Source organism: Mus musculus, chromosome 4 (genome assembly GCF_000001635.26).
Source record: "Mus musculus strain C57BL/6J chromosome 4, GRCm38.p6 C57BL/6J".
Lineage (NCBI taxonomy): Eukaryota > Metazoa > Chordata > Mammalia > Rodentia > Muridae > Mus > Mus musculus.
In genome coordinates this window covers 35,615,266-35,629,917 of record NC_000070.6, presented here as the reverse complement: position 1 = coordinate 35,629,917, position 14,652 = coordinate 35,615,266, and positions in this window count along the sequence as shown.

Here is a 14,652-nt window from a genome sequence, read left to right as displayed (position 1 = left end):
GGATTTTGTCTCTGTGCCCTCTAGTGAGTCTAGCTAAGGGTTTATCTATCTTGTTGATTTTCTCAAAGAACCAACTCCTCGTTTGGTTAATTCTTTGAATAGTTCTTCTTGTTTCCACTTGGTTGATTTCACCCCTGAGTTTGATTATTTCCTGCCGTCTACTCCTCTTGGTTGCATTTGCTTCCTTTTTTTCTAGAGCTTTTAGATGTGTTGTCAAGCTGCTAGTATGTGCTCTCTCCCGTTTCTTCTTGGAGGCACTCAGAGCTATGAGTTTCCCTCTTAGAAATGCTTTCATTGTGTCCCAAAAGTTTGGGTATGTTGTGGCTTCATTTTCATTAAACTCTAAAAAGTCTTTAATTTCTTTCTTTATTCCTTCCTTGACCAAGGTATCATTGAGAAGAGTGTTGTTCAGTTTCCACGTGAGTGTTGGCTTTCTGTTATTTTTTTTTGTTATTGAAGATCAGCCTTAGTGCATGGTGATCTGATAGGATACATGGGACAATTTCAATATTTTTGAATCTGTTGAGGCCTGTTTTGTGACCTATTATGTGGTCAATTTTGGAGAAGGTACCATGAGGTGCTGAGAAGAAGGTATATCCTTTTGTTTTAGGATAAAATGTTCTGTAGATATCTGTCAGATCCATTTGTTTCATCACTTCTGTTAGTTTCAGTGTGTCCCTGTTTAGTTTCTGTTTCCATGATCTGTCCATTGGTGAAAGTGGTGTGTTGAAGTCTCCCACTATTATTGTGTGAGGTGCAATGTGTGCTTTGAGCTTTACTAAAGTTTCTTTAATGAATGTGGCTGCCCTTGTATTTGGCGCATAGATATTCAGAATTGAGAGTTCCTCTTGGAGGATTTTACCTTTGATGAGAACAAAGTGCCCCTCCTTGTCTTTTTTGATGACTTTGGGTTGGAAGTCAATCTTATCAGATATTAGGATGGCTACTCCAGCTTGTTTCTTCATACCATTTGCTTGGAAAATTGTTTTCCAGCCTTTTATTCTGAGGTAGTGTCTATCTTTTTCTCTGAGATGTGTCTCCTGTAAACAGCAAAATGTTGGGTCTTGTTTGTGTAGCCAGTTTGTTAGTTTATGTCTTTTTATTGGGGAGTTGAGACCATTGATGTTAAGAGATATTAAGGAAAAGTAATTGTTGCTTCCTGTTATTTTTGTTGTTAAAGTTGGCATTCTGTTCTTGTGGCTGTCTTCTTTTAGGTTTGTTGAGGGATTACCTTCTTGTTTTTTCTAGGGCATTGTTCCCGTTCTTGTATTGGTTTTTTTCTGTTATTAACCTTTGAAGGGCTGGATTCGTGGAGAGATAATGTGAGAATTTGGTTTTGTCGTGGAATACTTTGGTTTCTCCATCTATGGTAATTGAGAGTTTGGCTGGGTATAGTAGCCTGGGCTGGAATTTGTGCTCTCTTAGTGTCTGTATAACATCTGTCCAGGCTCTTCTGGCTTTCATAGTCTCTGGTGAAAAATCTGGTGTAATTCTGATAGGCTTGCCTTTGTATGTTACTTGACCTTTTTCCCTTACCGCTTTTAGTATTCTATCTTTATTTAGTGCATTTGTTGTTCTGATTATTATGTGTCGGGAGGAATTTCTTTTCTGGTCCAGTCTATTTGGAGTTCTGTAGGCTTCTTGTATGTTCATAGGTATCTCTTTCTTTATATTTGGGAAGTTTTCTTCAATAATTTTGTTGAAGATGTTTGCTGGTCCTTTGAGTTGAAAATCTTCATTCTCATCCACTCCTATTATCCGTAGGTTTGGTCTTCTCATTGTGTCCTGGATTTCCTGGATATTTTGAGTTAGGATCTTTTTGCATTTTCCATTTTCTTTGATTGTTGTGCCGATGTTCTCTATGGAATCTTCTGCACCTGAGATTCTCTCTTCCATCTCTTGTATTCTGTTGCTGATGCTCAAATCTATGGTTCCAGATTTCTTTCCTAGGGTTTCTATCTCCAGTGTTGCCTCACTTTGAGTTTTCTTTATTGTTTCTACTTCCCTTTTTAGGTCTAGTATGGTTTTGTTCATTTCCATCACCTGTTTGTATGTTTTTTCCTCTTTTTCTGTAAGGACTTCTACCTGTATGATTGTGTTTTCCTGTTTTTCTTTAAGGACTTTAACTCTTTAGCAGTGTTCTCCTGTATTTCTTTAAGTGATTTATTAAAGTCCTTCTTGATGTCCTCTACCATCATCATGAGATATGCTTTTAAATCTAGGTCTAGGTTTTCGGGTGTGTTGGGGTGCCCTGGACTGGGCGAAGTGGGAGTGCTGGGTTCTGATGATGGTGAGTGGTCTTGGTTCCTGTTAGTAGGATTCCTACGTTTACCTTTAGCCATCTGGTAATCTCTGGAGTTAGTAGTTATAGTTGACTCTGTTTAGAGATTGTTCTTCTGGTGATTCTGTTACCGTCTCTCAGCAGACCTGGGAGACAGATTCTCTCCTCTGAGTTTCAGTGCTCAGAGCACTCTCTGCTGGCAAGCTCTCTTACAGGGAAGGTGCGCAGATATCTTGTTTTTGGACCTCCTCCTGGTCGAAGAAGAAGGCCCAAAACAGGGCCTCTCTCAGAAGCTGTGTTGCTTTGGCAGTTCCCAGAAGCTGTCAGCTTCTGTGGTGCAGACTCTCACCTGTGCAGACTAAAATCCTAAGTTCCAGGGAGTCCTGGAACCAAGATGGTGACCGCTGCTCCTGAGGCTGAGGCCGCCTCCCGAGCCAGGCGGACACCTGTCCTCTGGTCCGGATGGTGGCCGGTTGTCTGCGGCCCGCCCAGGCTGCTGCCTCAGCGGCTCTGTGCTTCTGCCCGTCCCAGAAGCTGTCCGGTTCTCTGGCGAACCCTCTAACCTGTTCAGACTAATTTCCTAAGTTCTGCTGAGTCCCGGAACCAAGATGCCGACCGCTGCTGCTGAGGCTGAGCACTTTGCCCCTTCTTAGAATTGGGAACAAAACACCCATGGAAGGAGTTACAGAGACACAGTTTGGAGCTGATTCGCAAGGATGGACCATCTAGAGACTGCCATATCCGGGGATCCATCCCATAATCAGCCTCCAAATGCTGACACCATTGCATACACTAGCAAGATTTTGCTGAAAGGACCCTGATATAGCAGTCTCTTGTGAGACTATGCTGGGGCTTAGCAAACACAGAAGTGGATGCTCACAGTCAGCTATTGGATGGATCACAGGGTCCCCAATGGAGGAGCTAGAGAAAGTACCCAAGGAGCTAAAGGGGTTTGCAACCCTATAGGAGGAACAACAATATGAACTAACCAGTACCCCCTAGAGCTCGTGTTTCTAGCTGCATATGTATCAGAAGTTGGCCTAGTTGGCCATCAGTTGAAAGAGAGGCCCATTGGTCTTGCTAATTTTATATGCCTCAGTACTGGGGAACGCCAGGGCCAAGAAGTGGGAGTAGGTGGGTAGCAGAGTGGGGCGGGGAGGGTATGGGGGACTTTTGGTATAACATTGGAAATGTAAATGAAGAAAATACCTAATTAAAATATCAAAAAAAGTTACCCAATTAAAAAAAAAAAATGAACATCAGCATTTTCCAAACTCAACTTATCCCTCTTCTCAGTGTCCAAAGCAATCAGACTGGAGGATGCATGTTCAGTTCCCCTAAGAACATGTCCAATTTAAAATTAGGTTAAGCCCTAACTTTCCTGCTCACTGTTCTTCACCTTCTTTTTGATAATGAGGAATATAGCAGGTCTTGCCATGCTCACACCTTAAACTGGCCATGTCATCCATCTCCCAGGCAAGGTAAGTTACCCTTCTCTGTGCTGGAAGGCAGCTCAACTACAGTCCTCACCATTTTAACTCCACCTCCTTTTCTTTTGTTGTACCTGCTAGACAAACCATAAGTCCCTCAAGGGGTTAAGGCTCTCTTCTTCATTCTTAGCACTCTAAGCATAGTGTTTGCCCATCCTTTGCTACATATGCAACTGGAGCCATGGATCCCTCCATGTGTACTCTTTAGTTGGTGGTTTAGTCCCTGGGAGCTCTGGAGGTGTCCAGTTAGTTTATATTGTTGCTCTTCCTATGGGGTTGCAATCCCTTTCAGCCCCTTCAGTCCTTCCCCCAGGATACACTTTGACAACTTTCAAAAATTTGCAGATTGTCTGAGCCATTTAAAGGAACCAGGCTGGGAAAGATCCATGATACAAGGACTTTCTGAGGGCCATGCTTACTATCTTTGGTTCCTATTTGTTTGCTACTTCCTACAGGCTGGGAAGATAAATTCTGTACTGATTCTGCCAAATTCTTAACTGTCTCCCCATATTTGAGGTCCAGGAAGTTGAATGTGTGCTAATGACCCCACATGAGCATTTCTCTCCTAAGAAACTACTTGTCCTCTATAGCACAGTGGATTTTTGACTTGGTAATTTTTCAGTGTCTGCAGTGGTCATAAGAGCAATCTGTCAGCCCCCAAAACTTTCTTACCGGGTATGCAGAATAAAAGACAGAGGAAATTCATTAAGCTCACTGTAGAAGTTTAATGCACAGTGGTCCGAACCTAGCTGACCCTGCAGTCTGAACATAATAATGGTTTTGACAGAAGTATAACGTATTTCTTGTTCACTTCAATGTAGTCTATGCTCCCTCTGTGGCTAGTCAGTGTTTCCCTTCCAGTGGACTGCAAACACTTTTTCAGTGGCTTTGTTTGTCAACATTCTATAAGCTAATAAGAAAAACCATCCCATGTATGAAATTGTCAAGCATGGAATGTATTTAAAATTATGCCTATGACAGGCATGTTAATGCTTACAGTGAAATTATTCATTGCTAATTCAAAAACTAATTATACAGATGATAGCTTCCACCTTTGCTTGTCATTTAACTACTTTAAAGCTTTTCCCTTTCTTAACTTCATGACTGGAAAGATAGAGCACAAAATAAATACATTAATAACAACAGTTTTAATTACATATAGTTTGTATACCACAGTTTACACATCATCCTCATCTATAGACTGTTGAGTATTGTAATGTTTTGAGCTAAACTTAACAGTTTGCTTGCCATACAATCCATAAAACTAAGATTAAGACACTTTAAGGATTTCTGGAAGTATTAAGCTAGAAAGGGGTAAGCCCAGGGCTTTAACAAATGTGTCTAATGGCTAATCAATTGATATACTTTTCTCTCAGGAAAAAAACCATCTCTTGCTTATGGCTATGTTGGAATTATGGGTTGAATCATACCCTTCCTGAAACTTCAAGTACAACCCTCGAGGCCTGGAAATGTGACCTTCTTTGGAGTTAGAGCCTTTGCATATGAGTTGACAAATTTAAGAGTGTTCATGAGGATCACACTTAAGCAGGATCTTTAACCAGTGTTGTAATCTAGAAACAGAGAAACATGCACAAGATGGGATCAAGACACAGGAGAAACCCACTACCAAAGGTAAGAGAGAATGGAGCAATTTCCCATTCACAGTTCTCCTGGTAGAAATTAGAGCATTCCAGAGCAGCCTGAGTCTACATTTTAAATATCCTAATATCCAACCAAACTTTCACTAAGTTCCTTCCCCAAACATATTAGACCTTACAGCTAGGTGAGGTTTTATTTCAAACTATGACATATGCCAAAACCTCTTGCTAGTGAATCCTGTTTTCTATTTAGTCATTGTCACTGAAAATCTTAAATCTCTACTCAGCTCACTCTTAGGGAAGGTCATTATTTTTAAATAAGATTCATGAAATGGCTACTTCATGAGGCTTCTTAACAGTACTGCAATAAATGCATAATTGATTATATTCATATTGATCAAAAGTATACTACTATCCCAATTTTACCAAGAAGGCAAAACTCAATACAGTTGGTAAAGTTCTATCTCGTATCCATCTCAGGCTTCACTTTGTTTCACTATCACAATTTGCAGGACCTCAGACAAAGGAATTGTTCAAGTACTTCAAGAAAATGAGTAACTCTGATGACTGGAATTTTTCAAAACAATTCTTTCATAAATTAAGAAGCTTCTAATTCTTTCATTTTAAAGTGAATAATTAAAATACTAAGTTGACAATGGTCCATAGAAATTATTTTTTATGATCATGATTGTTTGAGTATCAACTGAATAACAATGCTTCTTCTATTTCCACCTTTTCAGTCAATACTTTTATGTATGTACAAAATAAAAATGACAATAAAAGTCTTATTGGTTCTTATTTCATTTAATTATATCATGTGTACATGAATTCATTGGAAACAAAAGAAACCATTCACATTTAGTCAAATAGTGACCCTGGTGTAATACTTGATTAAGAGATCAAGTAAGCTGACTAGCTCTTGTTTGCTGATGAAATCATTCTCAATAGCCGACATCTTACACTGAGAACTCAACAGAAAATTCTTGAACTGAAAATTTTTACATTTTTCAGATAATTTATTTTTATTGGATATTTTCTTTATTTACATTTCAAATGTTTTCTCCTTTCCAAGTCTCCCCTTTGGGAACCTTCTATCCCATCCCCCTCCACCTGCCTTTATGAGAATGCTCTCCAGGCAACCCCCCACCTCCTGTCTTCCCACCCTGTTATTCCCCTATATTGGTGTATCGAACATCCTTAGGCTCAAGGGCCTCTCCTGCCACAGATGCACAAGGCCATCCTCTGCCACACATGTGGTCAGTCCCATGGGTCCCTCCATGTGTCTTCTTTGGTAGGTGGTCCAGTACCAGGCTAGAAGATCCTGGGCAGATCTCATACAGACCCTAAGAGAACACAAGTGCCAAACCAGACTACTATATCCAGCAAAACTATCAATTAACATAGATGGAGAAACCAAGATATTCCATGACAAAAACAAATTTATGCAATATCTTTCCACAAATCCAGCCCTGCAAAGGATAATAGATAGAAAACACCAAAACAAGGAGGGAAACTACACCATAGAAAAATCAAGAAAGTAATTAAAAAAAAATCAAAAGAAGATAGTCACAAAAACATAAAATCTAACATCAAAAACAACAGGAAGCAACAATCACTATCACTTAATATCTCTTAACATCAATGAACTCAATTCCCCAATAAAAAGACATACACTAACAGACTGGACCCAACATTTTGCTGCATACAGGAAATGCACCTCAGTGTCAAAGACAGACAATACCTCAGAGTAAAGAGCTGGAAAAATATTTCCAAGAAAATGGTCACAAGAAACAAGCTGGACTGGCCATTCTAGTATCAAATAAAACCGACTTTCAACCAAAAGTTATCAAAAAAAGATAAGGAAGAACATTTCATACTCATCAAAGGAAAAATCCTGCAAGAGGAACTCTCAATTCTGAACATCTATGCTCCAAATGCAAGGACTCTGATATTCATAGGAGAAACTTTAGTAAAGCTCCAAGCACGCATTGCAACTCACAGGGCCCACACAGGACTCCCCACGGGATCATAAGTCCTCTGGTGAGTGGAACACAGCGTCTGCCCCAATCCAATCGCACGGAACCTGAGACTGTGGTAACTAGGGAAGCAGTGGACCGGGGCCTGACCTGGGGCACAAGTCCCTTCCACTCCACTCGAGCACCGGGGTGCCTTCCCAGCAGAGTCGCCTGACACCCGCAAGAGCCCACACAGGATTCACCACGGGATCCTAAGACCTCTGGTGAGTGGAACACAACTTCTGCCAGGAGGCAGGTTCGAACACCAGATATCTGGGTACCTTCCCTGCAAGAAGAGAGCTTGCCTGCAGAGAATACTCTGCCCACTGAAACTAAGGAGAGAGCTAGCCTCCCAGGTCTGCTTATAGAGGCTAACAGAGTCACCTAAGGAACAAGCTCTTACCAGAGACAACTATAACAGCTAGCTTCAGAGATTACCAGATGGCTAAAGGCAAACGTAAGAATCCTACTAACAGAAATCAAGACCACTCACCATCATCAGAATGCAGCACTCCCACCCCACCTAGTCATGGGCACCCCAACACAAATGAAAATCTAGACCCAGATTTAAAAACATTTCTCATGATGATGATAGAGGACATCAAGAAGGACTTTCATAAATCACTTAAAGAATTACAGGAGAGCACGGCTAAAGAGTTGCAGGCCCTTAAAGAAAAGCAGGAAAACACAACCAAACAGATAGAAGTCCTTAAAGAAAAACAGGAAAACACATCCAAACAGGTGATGGAAATGAACAAAACCATACTAGAACTAAAAAGGGAAGTAGACACAATAAAGAAAACCCAAAGCGAGGCAACGCTGGAGATAGAAACCCTAGGAAAGAGATCTGGAAACATAGATGCCAGCATCAACAACAGAATGCAAGAAATGGAAGAGAGAATCTCAGGTGCAGAAGATTCCATAGAGAACATCAATACAACAGTCAAAGAAAATACAAAATGCAAAAGGATCCTAACTCAAAACATCCAGGAAATCCAGGACACAATGAGAAGACCAAACCTACGGATAATAGGAGTTGATGAGAATGAAGATTTTCAACTTAAAAGGCCAGCTAATATCTTCAACAAAATAATAGAAGAAAACTTCCCAAACATAAAGAAAGAGATGCCCATGATCATACAAGAAGCCTACAGAACTCCAAATAGACTGGACCAGAAAAGAAATTCCTCCCGACACATAATAATCAGAACAACAAATGCACTAAATAAAGATAGAATATTAAAAGCAGTAAGGGAGAAAGGTCAAGTAACATATAAAGGAAGGCCTATCAGAATTACACCAGACTTTTCACCAGAGACTATGAAAGCCAGAAGAGCCTGGACAGATGTTATACAGACACTAAGAGAAAACAAATGCCAGCCCAGGCTAATATACCCGGCCAAACTCTCAATTACCATAGATGGAGAAACCAAAGTATTCCATGAAAAAAAAATTCACACATTATCTTTCCACGAATCCAGCCCTTCAAAGGATAATAACAGAAAAGAAGCAGTACAAGGACGGAAATCAAGCCCTAGAACAAGAAAGAAAGTAATCCCTCAACAAACCAAAAAGAAGACAGCCACAAGAACAGAATGCCAACTCTAACAACAAAAATAAAAGGAAGCAGCAATTACTTTTCCTTAATATCTCTTAATATCAATGGACTCAATTCCCCAATAAAAAGACATAGACTAACAGACTGGCTACACAAACAGGACCCAACATTCTGCTGCTTACAGGAAACCCATCTCAGGGAAAAAGACAGACACTACCTCAGAGTGAAAGGCTGGAAAACAATTTTCCAAGCAAATGGCCTGAAGAAACAAGCTGGAGTAGCCATTTTAATATCGGATAAAATCGACTTCCAACCCAAAGTTATCAAAAAACACAAGGAGGGACAATTCATACTCATCAAAGGTAAAATCCTCCAAGAGGAACTCTCAATTCTGAATATCTACGCTCCAAATGCAAGGGCAGCCACATTCATTAAAGACACTTTAGTAAAGCTCAAAGCACACATTGCACCTCACACAATAATAGTGGGAGACTTCAACACACCACTTTCATCAATGGACAGATCGTGGAAACAGAAACTAAACAGGGACACAGTGAAACTAACAGAAGTGATGAAACAAATGGACCTGACAGATATCTACAGAACATTTTATCCTAAAACAAAAGGATATACCTTCTTCTCAGAACCTCACGGGACCTTCTCCAAAATTGACCATATAATTGGTCACAAAACAGGCCTCAATAGATACAAAAATATTGAAATTGTCCCATGTATCCTATCAGACCACCATGGCCTAAGACTGATCTTCAATAACAACATAAATAATGGAAAGCCAACATTCACGTGGAAACTGAACAACACTCTTCTCAATGATACCTTGGTCAAGGAAGGAATAAAGAAAGAAATTAAAGACTTTTTAGAGTTTAATGAAAATGAAGCCACAACATACCCAAACCTATGGGACACAATGAAAGCATTTCTAAGAGGGAAACTCATAGCTCTGAGTGCCTCCAAGAAGAAATGGGAGAGAGCACATACTAGCAGCTTGACAACACATCTAAAAGCTCTAGAAAAAAAGGAAGCAAATGCAACCAAGAGGAGTAGACGGCAGGAAATAATCAAACTCAGGGGTGAAATCAACCAAGTGGAAACAAAAAGAACTATTCAAAGGATTAACCAAAGGAGGAGTTGGTTCTTTGAGAAAATCAACAAGATAGATAAACCCTTAGCTAGACTCACTAAAGGGCACAGGGAAAAAAATCCTAATTAACAAAATCAGAAATAAAAAGAGAGACATAACAACAGATCCTGAAGAAATCCAAAACACCATCAGATCCTTCTACAAAAGGCTATACTCAACAAAACTGGAAAACCTGGACGAAATGGACAAATTTCTGGACAGATACCAGGTACCGAAGTTGAATCAGGATCAAGTTGACCATCTAAACAGTCCCATATCCCCTAAAGAAATAGAAGCAGTTATTAATAGTCTCCCAGGCAAAAAAAAAGCCACTAAAAAGGGTTTAGTGCAGAGTTCTATCAGACCTTCAAAGAAGATCTAATTCCAGTTCTGCACAAACTATTTCACAAAATGTAATCCATTATATAAACAAACTCAAAGACGAAAACCACATGATCATCTCGTTAGATGCAGAAAAAGCATTTGACAAGATCCAACACCCATTCATGATCAAAGTTTTTTTTCCATTTTTTATTAGGTATTTAGCTCATTTACATTTCCAATGCTATACCAAAAGTCCCCCATACCCACCCACCCCCAATCCGTACCCACCCACTCCCCCTTTTCGGCCCTGGCATTCCCCTGTACTGGGGCATATAAAGTTTGTTTGTCCAATGGGCCTCTCTTTCCAGTGATGGCCGACTAGGCCATCTTTTGATACATATGCAGCTAGAGTCAAGAGCTCCGGGGTACTGGTTAGTTCATAATATTGTTCCACCTATAGGGTTGCAGATCCCTTTAGCTCCTTGGGTGCTTTCTCTAGCTCCTCCATTGGGAGCCCCGTGATCCATCCATTAGCTGACTGTGAGCATCCACATCTGTGTTTGCTAGGCCCCGGCATAGTCTCACAAGAGATAGCTACATCTGGGTCCTTTCGATAAAATCTTGCTAGGGTATGCAATGGTGTCAGCGTTTGGATGCTGATTATGGGGTGGATCCCTGGATATAGAAGTCTCTACATGGACCATCCTTTCATCTCAGCTCCAAACTTTGTCTCTGTGACTCCTTCCAAGGGTGTTTTGTTCCCACTTCTAAGGAGGGGCATAGTGTCCACACTTCAGTCTTCATTTTTCTTGAGTTTCATGTGTTTAGGAAATTGTATCTTATATCTTGGGTAACCTAGGTTTTGGGCTAATATCCACTTATCAGTGAGTACATATTGTGTGAGTTCCTTTGTGAATGTGTTACCTCACTCAGGATGATGGCCTCCAGGTCCATCCATTTGGCTAGGAATTTCATAAATTCATTCTTTTTAATAGCTGAGTAGTACTCCATTGTGTAGATGTACCACATTTTCTGTATCCATTCCTCTGTTGAGGAGCATCTGGGTTCTTTCCAGCTTCTGGCTATTATAAATAAGGCTGCTATGAACATAGTGGAGCATGTGTCCTTCTTACCAGTTGGGGTATCTTCTGGATATATGCCCAGGAGAGGTATTGCTGGATCCTCCGGTAGTACTATGTCCAATTTCCTGAGGAACCGCCAGACTGATTTCCAGAGTGGTTGTACAAGCCTGCAATCCCACCAACAATGGAGGAGTGTTCCTCTTTCTACACATCCATGCCAGCATCTGCTGTCACCTGAATTTTTGATCTTAGCCATTCTGACTGGTGTGAGGTGGAATCTCAGGGTTGTTTTGATTTGCATTTCCCTGATGATTAAGGATGTTGAACATTTTTTCAGGTGCTTCTCTGCCATTCGGTATTCCTCAGGTGAGAATTCTTTGTTCAGTTCTGAGCCCCATTTTTAATGGGGTTATTTGATTTTCTGAAGTCCACCTTCATGAGTTATTTATATATTTTGGATATTAGTCCCCTATCTGATTTAGGATAGGTAAAGATCCTTTCCCAATCTGTTGGTGGTCTCTTTGTCTTATTGACAGTGTCTTTTGCCTTGCAGAAACTTTGGAGTTTCATTAGGTCCCATTTGTCAATTCTCGATCTTACAGCACAAGCCATTGCTGTTCTGTTCAGGAATTTTTCCTCTGTGCCAATATCTTCAAGGCTTTTCCCCACTTTCTCCTCTATAAGTTTCAGTGTCTCTGGTTTTATGTGAAGTTCCTTGATCCATTTAGATTTGACCTTAGTACAAGGAGATAACTATGGATCGATGCTCATTCTTCTACATGATAACAACCAGTTGTGCCAGCACCAATTGTTGAAAATGCTGTCTTTCTTCCACTGGATGGTTTTAGCTCCCTTGTCGAAGATCAAGTGACCATAGGTGTGTGGGTTCATTTCTGGGTCTTCAATTCTATTTCATTGGTCTACTTGTCTGTCTCTATACCAGTACCATACAGTTTTTATCACAATTGCTCTGTAGTAAAGCTTTAGGTCAGGCATGGTGATTCCACCAGAGGTTCTTTTATCCTTGAGAAGACTTTTTGCTATCCTAGGTTTTTTGTTATTCCAGATGAATTTGCAAATTGCTCCTTCTAATTCGTTGAAGAATTGAGTTGGAATTTTGATGGGGATTGCATTGAATCTGTAGATTGCTTTTGGCAAGATAGCCATTTTTACAATGTTGATCCTGCCAATCCATGAGCATGGGAGATCTTTCCATCTTCTGAGATCTTCTTTAATTTCTTTCTTCAGAGATTTGAAGTTTTTATCATATAGATCTTTCACTTACTTAGTTAGAGTCACGCCAAGATATTTTATATTATTTGTGACTATTGAGAAGGGTGTTGTTTCCCTAATTTCTTTCTCAGCCTGTTTATTCTTTGTATAGAGAAAGGCCATTGACTTGTTTGAGTTTATTTTATATCCAGCTACTTCACCGAAGCTGTTTATCAGGTTTAGCAGTTCTCTGGTAGAATTTTTAGGGTCACTTATATATACTATCATATCATCTGCAAAAAGTGATATTTTGACATCCTGTTTTCCAATTTGTATCTCCTTGATCTCCTTTTGTTGTCAAATTGCTCTGGCTAATACTTCAAGTACTATGTTGAAAAGGTAGGGAGAAAGTGGGCAGCCTTGTCTAGTCCCTGATTTTAGTGGGATTGCTTCCAGCTTCTCTCGATTTACTTTGATGTTGGCTACTGGTTTGCTGTAGATTGCTTTTATCATGTTTAGGTATGGGCCTTGAATTCCTGATCTTTCCAAAACTTTTATCATGAATGGGTGTTGGATCTTGTCAAATGCTTTTTCTGCATCTAACGAGATGATCATGTGGTTTTTGTCTTTGAGTTTGTTTATATAATGGATTACATTGATGGATTTTCGTATATTAAACCATCCCTGCATCCCTGGAATAAAACCTACTTGGTCAGGATGGATGATTGCTTTAATGTGTTCTTGGATTCGGTTAGCGAGAATTTTATTGAGGATTTTTGCATCGATATTCATAAAAGAAATTGGTCTGAAGTTCTCTATCTTTATTGGGTCTTTCTGTGGTTTAGGTATCAGAGTAATAGTGGCTTCATAAAATGAGTTGGGTAGAGTACCTTCTACTTCTATTTTGTGAAATAGTTTGTGCAGAACTGGAATTAGATCTTCTTTGAAGGTCTGATAGAACTCTGCACTAAACCCATCTGGTCCTGGGCTTTTTTGGCTGGGAGACTATTGATAACTGCTTCTATTTCTTTAGGTGATATGGGACTGTTTAGATGGTCAACTTGATCCTGATTCAACTTTGGTACCTGGTATCTGTCCAGAAATTTGTCCATTTCGTTCAGGTTTTCCAGTTTTGTTGAGTATAGCCTTTTGTAGAAGGATCTGATGGTGTTTTGGATTTCTTCAGGATCTGTTGTTATGTCTCTCTTTTTATTTCTGATTTTGTTAATTAGGATTTTTTTCCCTGTGCCCTTTAGTGAGTCTAGCTAAGGGTTTATCTATCTTGTTGATTTTCTCAAAGAACCAGCTCCTCGTTTGGTTAATTCTTTGAATAGTTCTTCTTGTTTCCACTTGGTTGATTTCACCCCTGAGTTTGATTATTTCCTGCCGTCTACTCCTCTTGGGTGAATTTGCTTCCTTTTTTTCTAGAGCTTTTAGATGTGTTGTCAAGCTGCTAGTATGTGCTCTCTCCCGTTTCTTCTTGGAGGCACTCAGAGCTATGAGTTTCCCTCTTAGAAATGCTTTCATTGTGTCCCATAGGTTTGGGTACGTTGTGGCTTCATTTTCATTAAACTCTAAAAAGTCTTTAATTTCTTTCTTTATTCCTTCCTTGACCAAGGTATCATTGAGAAGAGTGTTGTTCAGTTTCCATGTGAATGTTGGCTTTCCATTATTTATGTTGTTATTGAAGATCAGTCTTAGGCCATGGTGGTCTGATAGGATACATGGGACAATTTCAATATTTTTGTATCTATTGCGGCCTGTTTTGTGACCAATTATATGGTCAATTTTGGAGAAGGTCCCGTGAGGTTCTGAGAAGAAGGTATATCCTTTTGTTTTAGGATAAAATGTTCTGTAGATATCTGTCAGGTCCATTTGTTTCATCACTTCTGTTAGTTTCACTGTGTCCCTGTTTAGTTTCTGTTTCTTTGATCTGTCCATTGAAGAAAGT